Source organism: Chrysemys picta, unplaced genomic scaffold, assembly GCF_011386835.1.
Source record: "Chrysemys picta bellii isolate R12L10 unplaced genomic scaffold, ASM1138683v2 scaf1021, whole genome shotgun sequence".
Lineage (NCBI taxonomy): Eukaryota > Metazoa > Chordata > Testudines > Emydidae > Chrysemys > Chrysemys picta.
Genome location: NW_027053728.1, coordinates 11,351 through 23,003, shown reverse-complemented (window position 1 = coordinate 23,003; position 11,653 = coordinate 11,351). Strand labels below are relative to the sequence as shown.

Genomic DNA, 11,653 nt, shown 5'->3' with positions numbered 1-11,653 from the left:
ATTCCCCTGCCCAAGCAAAGGGGAAGGCAAATGTTAAAAGAGAAGGAACCAGCAAAAGTGGTGAACACTGAATTTCAATTTTTAAAAAAGTATTTGAATTCTTTCATCCCAGGGACACACTTGGTAAAAAAATACCTAATGTGACTTCTCTGCATAACCTCCTTCTGACCACATTGGAAATCATAGTCATCCATGTGGGTACCTCTCTAGCATGTTTTATTATCCTAATTGCTCATCCTGTTTTATGATTTAGTCTCAATTTTTCACTACTGTCAGCTACTTGGAGTGATCAACAGGACAGGATATTCACACCTTTCAACTACATCTATTCCTCAGCTTCGGTAGGAATATTAAGATCGGGAAATAACAATTAGTTAAGGTTTCATTTTCTCAGAGCACACTCTCTCCTATAGTTTCACAGAAGGAAGAGACCGACGGTTTGTGCTGTCTACATTTTAAATGTGCCGTCTAAATTGGAGGAAATGGTTAAAGTTGAGATTTGCCAATATTTTTGAGGGGCCTAAACCTTTCCTCCAGAGACCCCCCTGTCCCTAATCACCCCTAGGACTCCCACGGCCTATCCAACGCCCCCATTCCCCGACTGCCCCGCCCCCCCAGAGCCTCTGAACCATCCAAACCCCCCACTCCCTGTCCCCTGACCGTCCCCCCGAGACCCTCTGCCCCTTATCCAACCCCTCGGCCCCAGCCCGGCCCGGCACCTTTAACACACCGCTCGGAGCAGCGTGTCGAAGCCAGACACGCTGATGCACCGATCCGCCGGAGCGCGCAGTCCCGCCCCCCAGAGCGCTGCTTTACCGTGTTATATCCGAATTCCTGTTATAACGGGTCGCCTTATATCGGGGTAGAGGTGTACTTCCCCTCCACCCCTGAAGTACTCTGACTTCTACATATGTAGTGTGTTTCTATTATGATCAGGGTTGCTATTCATTCATCTGTCCTCATGAGAACTATTTCTAGTATTTCAAGGTTTGAGAAGCTTCCTAGAGACTTTTAAAAAAAATAGGAACATACTAAATGACTTGCGAGCTTATGTGTGGAAGAGATATTTTCATTTAATTTATTGAGATCAATTCAATGAAAATTATATTTTTTCCCTTTGTATTTCAACCATTCCCTATTTCATTTCAGCTCCGGCTGCTGCAACTACGGAGGTTAAAACAGAAGGATGCAGTGGAATCCCTCCTCTCTGCTGATTCTTCCCACAGTGACTTCTAACACTCCATAACGCTTGACGTGTCATGCGATACATTCACTCTGTCCTCATCATATAGCGGAGCTTGAGAAGTTTCCTAGAGACATTTATAAAATATGTGAACTGAGCATAAGACTTGTAAGATGATGAGGTGTAGAAAGATATTTTCATTTCATGTATTGACGTTAATAAAGGGAAACATTTATTTTTCCCTTTGTGTTTCAACCAACTCTCATTTCATTCCAGCTGAGGATGCAGTGACTACAGAGCTTAAAACAGTTGGAGGAAATTGTATCGTGCAGTGGATTCCCTCCTCTCTACTGATTTTTCCCACAGTGATTTCTAAGGCTCCAAAATGCTTGACCTTGTATTATGCAATGCACTCACTCCACAATAACAGGTTTCAGAGTAGCAGCCGTGTTAGTCTGTATCCGCAAAAAGAACAGGAGTACTTGTGGCACCTTAGAGACTAACAAATTTATTAGAGCATTCTTAGTCTCTAAGGTGCCACAAGTACTCCTGTTCTTTTCACTCCATAATGAAATCCCAACTGTCCATATTACAATTTATGTGATAATACTCTGTTGATTTACTCAAAGTTTAAATTGCAAAATGAAGGATATCGATGCAAAAAAGTTACAAGAAAATTAAGAAAGGGTTAAACCTTAAATGTTATTGACATAATGTGTTTGCTATATATTTCTGTGGTTCAACTCTTCTCTGATCAAAATCTCATGTCTGAACTGTAACAGGCAGCTTAAGCACAGTATAACAGCATAACAAATATGAACTGGAAAAACTTTGCAAGAAAAAAGATGTGTATAATTTTCCTCTAATGTCAGAACGAAGGGAGAGATTTCAGGTGGCCCCAAGGGGTTTTCAAGCCTCGAGTGTCTCTGAAGGGGAACGGCAAGGTGGCAATCTGGGAAATCTTCCTGCTGCTTTTGCAAAAATCTCTCTGAAACGACCTGAGGTGAGAGTTCCATTCAGATATTCCAACACAGACTCATCAGCAAGTTGGGCATGTGGAGACATGTTTGGTTGCAGTGATGGAAAATGGGACGCTCTGACCAGGAGGTAAGGACCATAGGCGTGCGCAGCACATTGCATTAGGGTGTGCACCCAGGGAATTTTTTTTCTTTTTTTAAAGGCGAACATCATAAACGGCTGTGTGCGGGAAGGGGTGCTGTGTGCGGGAAGGAGCTCAGGGCAAGGGATTGGGGGGCAGAGGAGGGGGTGTGGGATGTATGAGGGGGCTCAGGGTTGAGGTGCAAGAGGGGACAGAGGGCGGCAGGGGGCTCAGGGCAGGGGGCTGGGGTTCAGGAGGGGTGCAGTGTGCAGGAAGGGGCTCAGGGCAAGGGACTGGGACAGAGGAGGGTGTGGGATGTATGAGGGGGCTCAGGGAAGGGGCTTGGGGTACAGGAGGGGTGCGGAGTGCAGGAGGCGGCTCAGGGTGTGGCAGGGGGCTTAGGACAGGGAGTTGGGGTGCAGGAGAGGTGCGGCAGGGGGCTCAGGACAGGGAGTTGGGGTGCAGGAGGGGCAGGGTGCAGGCAGGGGGCTCACGGCAGGGGGTTGGGGGCAGGAGGGGCTCAGGGCAGGGGGTTGCAGGGCAAGGTGCAGGCAGGGGGTTCAGGGCAGGGGGCTGGGGTGAGAGGTGCAGGCAGGGGGCTCAGGACAGGGGGTTGGGAGCTCAGGACGGGGGTTGGGGTGAGAGGTGCAGGCAGGGGGCTCAGGGCAGGGGGTTGTGGGGCAAGGTGCAGCAAGGGGGCTCAGGACAGGGGGTTGGGAGCTCAGGACAGGGAGTTGGGATGCAGGAGGGGTACAGGGTGCAGGCAGGAGGTTGGGGTGAGAGGTGCAGGCAGGGGGCTCAGGACAGGGAGTTGGGATGCAGGAGGGGTACAGGGTGCAGGCAGGGGGTTCAGGGCAGGGGGTTGGGGTGAGAGGTGCAGGCAGGGGGCTCAGGACAGGGGGTTGGGAGCTCAGGGCAGGGGGTTGGGGTGAGAGGTGCAGGCAGGGGGCTCATGACAGGGAGTTGGGAGCTCAGGACAGGGAGTTGGGGTGAGAGGTGCAGGCAGGGGGCTCAGGACAGGGGGTTGGGAGCTCAGGGCAGGGGGTTGGGGTGAGAGGTGCAGGCAGGGGGCTCAGGACAGGGAGTTGGGATGCAGGAGGGGTACAGGGTGCAGGCAGGGGGTTCAGGGCAGGGGGTTGGGGTGAGAGGTGCAGGCAGGGGGCTCAGGACAGGGAGTTGGGAGCTCAGGGCAGGGGGTTGGGGTGAGAGGTGCAGGCAGCGGGCTCAGGAGAGGGAGTTGGGGTGCAGGAGGGTAGGCTGTTTGCAGGCAGGCCCGGGGCTGGGGATCTGGGCTCCCCCGTCCTGGCAGGCAGGCTCGAGGGCGGGGCAGAGGGGGCCGGGCCGAGGCAGCCAGGGTGGATCGCAGGGCGCTGGGCTGCTCCCAGGGCTGGACTCAAGCCCGAGGGGGCCGGGCCGGAGTCCCCGAACAGCGCCGGGGAGCGGAGCTCGCAGCCGGGCTGCGGGAGGGGGCCTGTGGGCCGGGCTCGCCCCCTGCCCCGGGCCTGCTGGCTCCCAGGCCCCACTTAAGGTGGGCTGGGCTCAGGGGCGGCCTGACCCCCCGGGTGGTGCCCGGCCCCCTGGCCAGCGCGGGGAGCCGCAGGCGGGTTTGGGACCCTGGGCGCTGGAGGGGGGCAGCTGCCTTGGGGGGGGGGGAGCTGGGGCAGCAGCCACGCGGGCCACCTTAAGCGGCTGTGTTGGTGCTGCCGGGTGGGAGGCTGCCAGGGAGCACATGGGGCTGTTAAAGCAGCCAGCCCAGCCCTGGGGAAGGGGAGCCCGGCTCAACGGGGTGCAGGCCGGGGGCTCAGGGCAGGGAGAGGGGGTGCAGGAGAGGTTCGGGCTTACCCGCAGCGGCGCGCTCCCTGCCTGCCAGGGCCCCGTGCCGGGCCGCTCCCCGCAGCCCCGGGGGAATGGGCGGGGCGGGGCAGCACAGGGCTCTGCACGCTGCCCTTGCCACGCCTCCAGGTACCTCCCCTGAAGCTCCCATTGGCCGCAGTTCCCCGTTCCCGGCCAATGGGAGCTTCGGGAGGCGGTGCCTAGAGCAACCCCTTACCCCCAGAGACATGCTGCCCTGCTGGCTGCTTCGGAAAGCAGCGCGGGGCCTGCGGCACCACGGGGGGCAAATCCCGCGGGCCGGATCCAAAGCCCCGAGGGGCCAGATCCGGATCCGGCCCATGGGCATTAGGGTGTGTGCCCGGGCCCGCCCCGTGCGCACGCCCATGGTAAGGACCTATAGTTTCCCAGGATGAAAGTGAAGAGTTTCTTTCTTCCGAGACAAGCAGTTCAGCCTCAGTGCTAGCAGGAGAATCCATGTGGAATTATGGGGTTTTCAAATCTAGGACAAACTCACAAAGAAGTTTAGAAATTTAAATACCAACATTTTTAGAAGTACTCATCAAAATCAAGTAATATTTTATACAGAATTTAAAATGAGATGCGGTGGAATTTTAAAAGCTGTTACTATTTAGTCTATCTGTGCACTGTGACAATCGTTTCAGATCATTTGACGCCATTTGTAACAGGATATTTATGTCAGTCATTTATTTATTGTTCCTATTTATGTAATTATCATAGATATTTGTTTCTGATCAATAAATTATTTTATATAATATGGCAACCCCTAGCAATAATGATTTGAATTAAATACCTATTGAACAAAAAGAAAAATGGAGAATCATAGAATCTCAGGGTTGGAAGGGACCTCAAGAGGTCATCTAGTCCAACCCCCTGCTCAAAGCAGGACCAATTCCCAACTAAATCATCCCAGCCAGGGCTTTGTCAAGCCTGACCTTAAAAACCTCTAAGGAAGGAGATTCCACCACCTCCCTAGGTAACCCATTTCAGTGCTTCACCACCCTCCTAGTGAAAAAGTTTTTCCTAATATCCAACCTAAGAGAAAAGCCCTGTAATTGTTCAGCCTTAAAACCCCAATTCCAGAGAGTACTTATGCACGTGACTAACTTAAAGTATGTGAGCCATCCCACTGCTGTTAGTGCTCCAATCAGGAACATGCTTAAATACATTGATGAATCAGTGTCCCAGTTCACAATAATTCCATATTAAGAATAATAGTTACTGAATGATAATTAGCCTTTTCATTCAAACAGACCCCACACCACACCTGAACTCTGCCACCTTTTCCTATTCTACTGTTTACCAGGTTTCAGAGTAGCAGCCGTGTTAGTCTGTATCCGCAAAAAGAACAGGAGTACTTGTGGCACCTTAGAGACTAACACATTTTTACCAGGTTATTTTTCCCCAGAAAACCTTGGCAATTTGGATGTTTGGTGTAGTAGACGGTTGTATTGGAAGAGGCTAGATTGGTGCCCTTTCCCCCACTAAGCAAGAGTGCATGCATCCCTTAATACATATCAATTGTTAGTTTGTAATTAGCCTGTCCATACCCCATCCATCAGGTTTATGTGCATTCACATACCCTCTCCCCCCACCCAAATCAAATCAGGTTTGTATGTATCCAACACCTACGCCCAATACACTTACTAGCACTGCCCCCACTATTAAGTTTGTGCTCGCATGCACTCTTATCAGGTTTGTGCCCCCACCGCCTGATCCCATTACCTTTGTGTGCACCAGATCCAATTCATTCTTGGGCATACACCACAAACAAAATGACATGTGAATAATGAGAGCAGGAAGAGGCCATTTTGTATTAGGATTATTTGTCACCTCTAAAATGCAGCTCCCCATTTGGTGGAATACATCAATCAGTTACTACTGGAATGGGGATGGGAGAGGTGGAGCAGGGGTGGAGTCGGGCCAGGGCTGGGGGTAGAGGGGGCCTGAGCACCCACCAGCGCCACTAGAGTCTGCTCCTATGGGGGCTACCCCTTTTGCCCTCCCCCTACTGGCCTAAAATCAAGCTTGTGTGCTCATGGACTGCATGTTCCACCAACAACCAGTTTTATGAGCACAGTGCATCAAAATTTCAGTTGTAATGTGAATAATGACTAAAAGTTACCCTAAACCCAATAATTTAAAACTATTTGAAAAACAAAACAAAACTAGCCCTTAGACCAGACCTAGTGAGGATCTACCTCTCTACCAAATCTGGGTACGTAGATAGTATTCTGAAGAGTTGCTACTCAACCCTAGCACTGCCTAGGACAAATTTAAGCCAGACACTAAAATTGGAGATTTCTTATTTAAAAGTTTTTAAAAGAAGTCAAACAGCCACTACATTAAATGTTCCAATAGTATAAAAACAAATTGGGTGTGAGTTCTCACAATGATTGTCAATCTCCCTTTAGAGAAAAAACAGGAACATATTCCCCACTGGCAATCCCTTTTATAATGCAACCGAAAATACAGAGTTGCTAATAGGAGCCTCTGTACATTCAAAGTCAACAGATGGCGCCACTGCAGAAGCCTTTGCTTGTCTTTCCTCTGGGGTTCTAAAACAGTTTTGATGTGGGCCTAATCTTATAAAAATTGTTCTATGGACCATTTCCTCACCTCTTCGAGATCAGGTAACACCTTCGTGGCAGGTACAGCAAATGCTTCCAAAGAAAAGTAGTACTAGGAACATATTGACAGTAATTTCAGTACTAGGAACGTGAGATCTGCCTGCTCACTGAAGACCACCATCAGGTCCTCCATGTGCCACCACCGATACATAAACCTCAACTTGGGACCTGCTGGTTTAGAGGCAAGTACAAGGAGTTAACTCTTACAACAAATGCCTATCCTTTCTTATGGTGCAGGTTTTTTTCAGTAGCTGTGCCTATCGGTAGTAGGAGTTCTTTCCTGCTCAAGTCTCTCTGCCTTCTTTCATTCCTTGGTGGAGTGGAAACCTACAGGTGATATTGACAAAACACAATTACATTAAAATGAGAGCAAAAAACAATAACAAAAAACAAAAACAAAAACAAAAAAATAGACTGTATAAACAAGTCAAGGATTATAAACAGATTGGTTCACAACCTCCAAGATGTATCCCCCTCTCTGGTGGTACATGGCAGTAACAGAGCATGTGGGAGCCATACACATTCTTCTTCAAAGTCTAACTAAATCATTACCCCTATGGTGCAGAGGGGAACCTCCCGCCAATCATTCCATCACACTGTTTTTAAGCTGGGCTACATATAACAAATCAATTCATTTCCTTAAGAAGCCAGTGGGCGATTTCTATCATCTAGGATTTTAGGCCTTCCTGTGGGAAAGCCAACCTTAGGGGGATAAAAAGGGAGGAATATGCTACTACTAGATCCCCACTTAAGCTCGCCTTTATCCTACCATTGGTAGGCAGGAGGAAATAGTGACAGGTTTGTCTCCAGCTTTCATCATAGAAAGAGATGAGGCTCTGGTTTCTGTACAGAACACAAGGTGTTTCCACACAACGTAATTTTTGTGCCACTGCTATTGCAAGCTACGCCCACTAGAGCTGTACTAGCACTGCCCCAGCCCAACGCGTGCATGCTCGCTAAAGGCCCCCCACGTGGATCATAACTGTACGCAGGGCCGGCTTTAGGCCGATTCGGCCGATTCCCCCGAATGGGGCCCAGCGCCTAGAGGGCCCCGCGCAGCTGTCCACCCCGCCCCCGGCCCACTTCCCCCTCCTCCCCTGAATGCTCCGCCCACCTTCTCCTCCCTCTCACCTGCTTCCCGCGAATCAGATGTTCGCGGGAAGCCTGAAACAAGCAGCAGGCAGGAGGTAAGGGGGGGGGGCGAGGAGAGTTTCAGGGAGGCGCAGTGCGGCCCAGTCCGGCCCTGGCCGAGTGCGCGGCTCATAGATTCATAGATTCTAGGACTGGAAGGGACCTCGAGAGGTCATCGAGTCCAGTCCCCTGCCCGCATGGCAGGACCAAATACTGTCTAGACCATCCCTGATAGACATTTATCTAACCTACTCTTAAATCTCTCCAGAGATGGAGATTCCACAACCTCCCTAGGCAATTTATTCCAGTGTTTAACCACCCTGACAGGAACTTTCCTAATGTCCAACCTAAACCTCCCTTGCTGCAGTTTAAGCCCATTGCTTCTTGTTCTATCCTTAGAGGCTAAGGTGAACAAGTTTTCTCCCTCCTCCTTATGACACCCTTTTAAATACCTGAAAACTGTTAGCATGTCCCCTCTCAGTCCCTCCGGCCTGGCCCCGGCCGAACACCCCCAGCCCGGTCCCGGCCGAGTGTCTCTGGCCTGGCCCGGACCCCGTGGCGCCGGGCTCGGGCCCGGCTGAGCGGCTCCGGCCCGGGTCCAGACCCAGAACCGGCCGAGCGGCTCCGGCCCAGCTCGGGCCCCGCGGCGCCAGCCCCAGCCGAGCGGCGCCAGCGCGGACCAAGAGGCCCCGGCCCTGGCCCAGCGGCTCCGGTCCAGCTCGGGCCCCGCGGTGCCGGCCCTGGCCAAGTGGCGCCGGCCCGGCCCGAGAGGCTCCGGCCCGGCCCAGGCCCAGCGGCTCCGGCCCCGGCCCCGGCCCGGACCCGGACCCAGGCCCAGGCTGAGCGGGCCCCGACCGTACCTGGACCCGGGTCTGGAACCAGCCTGGACCGAGCGGACCCAGCCCAGACCTGGACCCGGGCGAGCGGCTCCAGTCAGCGCGGTAAGGGGGCAGGGAGCAGGTGTTGGAAGAGGGCAGGGGAGTTTGGATAGGGGTCGGGGCAGTCAGAGGGCAGGGAACAGGGGGATTGAATGGGGGCAAGGGTCCTGGGGGGGCAGTCAGGAAGGAGCAGGGGTTGGGTTGGGTGGTGGGGGGCAGTCAGGGACAGAGAGAAGAGGTGGTTGGATGGGGTAGGAGTCCCAGTGGTCCATCAGGAATGAGAGGAAGGGTTGGATGGGGCGGCAGGGGGCAGTCAGGGGACAGGGAAGGGGGGGTGGATGGGGCAGAGGTCCCGGGGGGGGGGTGTCAAGAACTTTAGGTAGGCTTAGCATGCATCCGTATACATTATGCAATATATGTAATATATAATTTTGTTGTTATTTACATAAAGTAAATAATACATGGAAGAAATGAAGGTGTTTTTTTACGTAACTTTTTGTTTTTTTTCAGTCATCCCTGTTGGGGCCCCGCCGAAAATGTTCGAATTGGGCCCCGCACTTCCTAAAGCCGGCCCTGACTGTACGAAGAACAACCCAAGAGAGAAGTATGTGCAAAAGCATCTTACTCCACGGCACCTCATCTCACTTCCATGTGGCACAAGTAAGAGTCCCGTGCAGATGGCTCTATCCCTGCACGAATCCTCTGCAGCAGGCTCTGAGCAATTTGTAACTAACTTTCCTCAAGCAAGAGACTAGCTGTTTGCATCTATGCTGCAGGGGAGCTGGAACTAGGGGCACTGGGGTGCCCAGCATGAAGTAATATTAGCAAGCGAATGCATGGTTTCCATCATACATGGGGTTTACAGTGTTGTTCAATGGCTTTCAGCATCCCCACTATAAAAATTGTTCCAGCACCCCTGAATTGCTGTTACCATAGGTGCCAACCCCTTGGGGGCTCCAGGGCTTGAGCGCCCACTGAAAAAAATTAGTGGGTGCTTAGCACCCACCGGCAGCCAGCTCCCTCCCTCCTCAGTGCCTCCCATCCACCAGCAGCCCAGCTGATCAATTCCTCCCCCTCCCTCCCAGTGCCTCCCACCCGCCACAATCAGCTGTTCCACGGCGTGCAGGGGGCGCTGGGAGGCAGAAAGAGGAGCAGGGATGAGGCACACTCGGAGGAGGGGACAGAAGGGGGTCAGACGAGGTGAGGAGGGGGTGGGGTGGGAAAAGGCAGGGCGGGGGTTGGGGAAGGGGTGAGGGCAGGACCTGGGGAGCAGCGGGGGCGGCAAGAGGCGGTGCGGGGGTGGGAGCTTAGGGGATGAGGGCGGGTGGGGCCGTGGGCAGAGTGGGGGGGTGGAGTAGCCCTGGAACCCAGAGGAATCCAGCACCTGTGGCTGTTACTGTACAGATTTCCTGAAAAAGGTGATTTGGCTCCCCTCCCATTACCCTGTGTTTATTTTGTCACCTTAGCCTGTCCTAGTATTCACACTACTTATTTCCCTCTCTCCTGAACAGCTTCCCCTGAACTTCACCCTGGTGGGGAATACACATCTCCAACACCCACAGAAAGTAACCGGAGAATGGGAAACATTGCAGCCATGGCTATCTGGGGGATCTGGTAAGTCGGCCAGAGTGGTGGAGATACAGAACGTCAAAGCATGAAAATGTTATGTTTCTTCGGGCAGAATTAGACCCTCACTAGCTGAGCACCACCTTTCGGAAACCGGCCACCGGCGGGCGCCCCCCTCTGGCCTGGCGGCCACCGGCGGGCGCCCCCCTCTGGCCTGGCGGCCACCGGCGGGCGCCCCCCTCTGGCCTGGCGGCCATCGGCGGGCGCCCCCCTCTGGCCTGGCCAAGTTGCCCACTTTTGAATAATAAATCATAGGGCAAGGGTAATAAATAAAAAGCACATCCCCATTCATATTTCAATGGAACAAAAAGCACCTGGTATAGGAGAAATGAATTAACAAATGCAAAGAGAGAGAGGCTGTTTCAATTCATTATGCACAAGAGAGTTTTCTTCACAGCATTAGCAAAATTAATGCCTCCATAGTGAATTATATCTTCATGCACCCTACCAAAGTTAATCTCTAGTTCTCTCCCACCCCTATAGAATCTCATTTTTAGTAAAAATTCTGTTTAGTGCTTGTAGATCTCAAAACACTTTACAAATGAGGTCAGTACAATCATCTCCCCTCCCCCACTTTTTTTTTTTAAATGGAGGGGGACACTGGCACAGGGAGGCAAAGTGACCACCAAGTGACCCAGCAGCAGAGGCAGGAATAGAAACCAGGTCGCCTGAATCCCTGGCCAGTGCTCTAAACCACTAGACCACACTATCTCACATGTATTAGCATATTGAAAATTTAGTGCACCGTAAAAGTCAATTTCTGAGAAACTTGAGATTGAATTGAATATAAAAATATTACATTAATCTACTTTTTAAAAAATGTCTGAATGGGAAAGGTGCAGAAACCAGGGGACCTTGCTAGTTTTAGTCCAATCTTATCATAGCCACAATCATATATTGTGCTCAGGAAGTGAGCTTTAGGGCCTGCAGATCTCAAGCAATCTATAAGCCTGGGAACAGTGAAGGAACCAAACAAAGGCCTATTCTTGTGCACCTTAGAAGCTTTAGGAGGGCAACCTTATGCACCTAAGTGGCAGTGCGATCTCCATCCTCAAGATCACACTGCAGTCTGCCCAAAACGTGTGATCCAAGAGAAAAATCAAACTTGCACCACTAAAGGGTAGTTACTTCCAACGACTGCATTTAAAGGGTAAAAAGATGTTAATTAAATTAAACGTAACAATACCAAAATTCTTCACAAGTTTATCAGATTCCTTTTTGTTTAGCCAAAGAAAGAACTGAGACTATACTTGAA

General features: G+C 51.7%; 1 long non-coding RNA gene across 1 annotated transcript; it reads right to left on the bottom strand.

Annotated features, from left to right (window-relative positions):
* Positions 1–1,048: 1,048 nt before the first annotated feature.
* LOC135979594 (uncharacterized) lies at positions 1,049–4,463 on the bottom strand. The gene is made up of 2 exons (XR_010596873.1): positions 4,125–4,463; positions 1,049–1,310 (listed from the first exon to the last, which is right to left on the bottom strand). It is a non-coding gene; the product is annotated as an uncharacterized LOC135979594 (long non-coding RNA).
* Between the last annotated feature and the right edge of the window lie 7,190 nt (positions 4,464–11,653).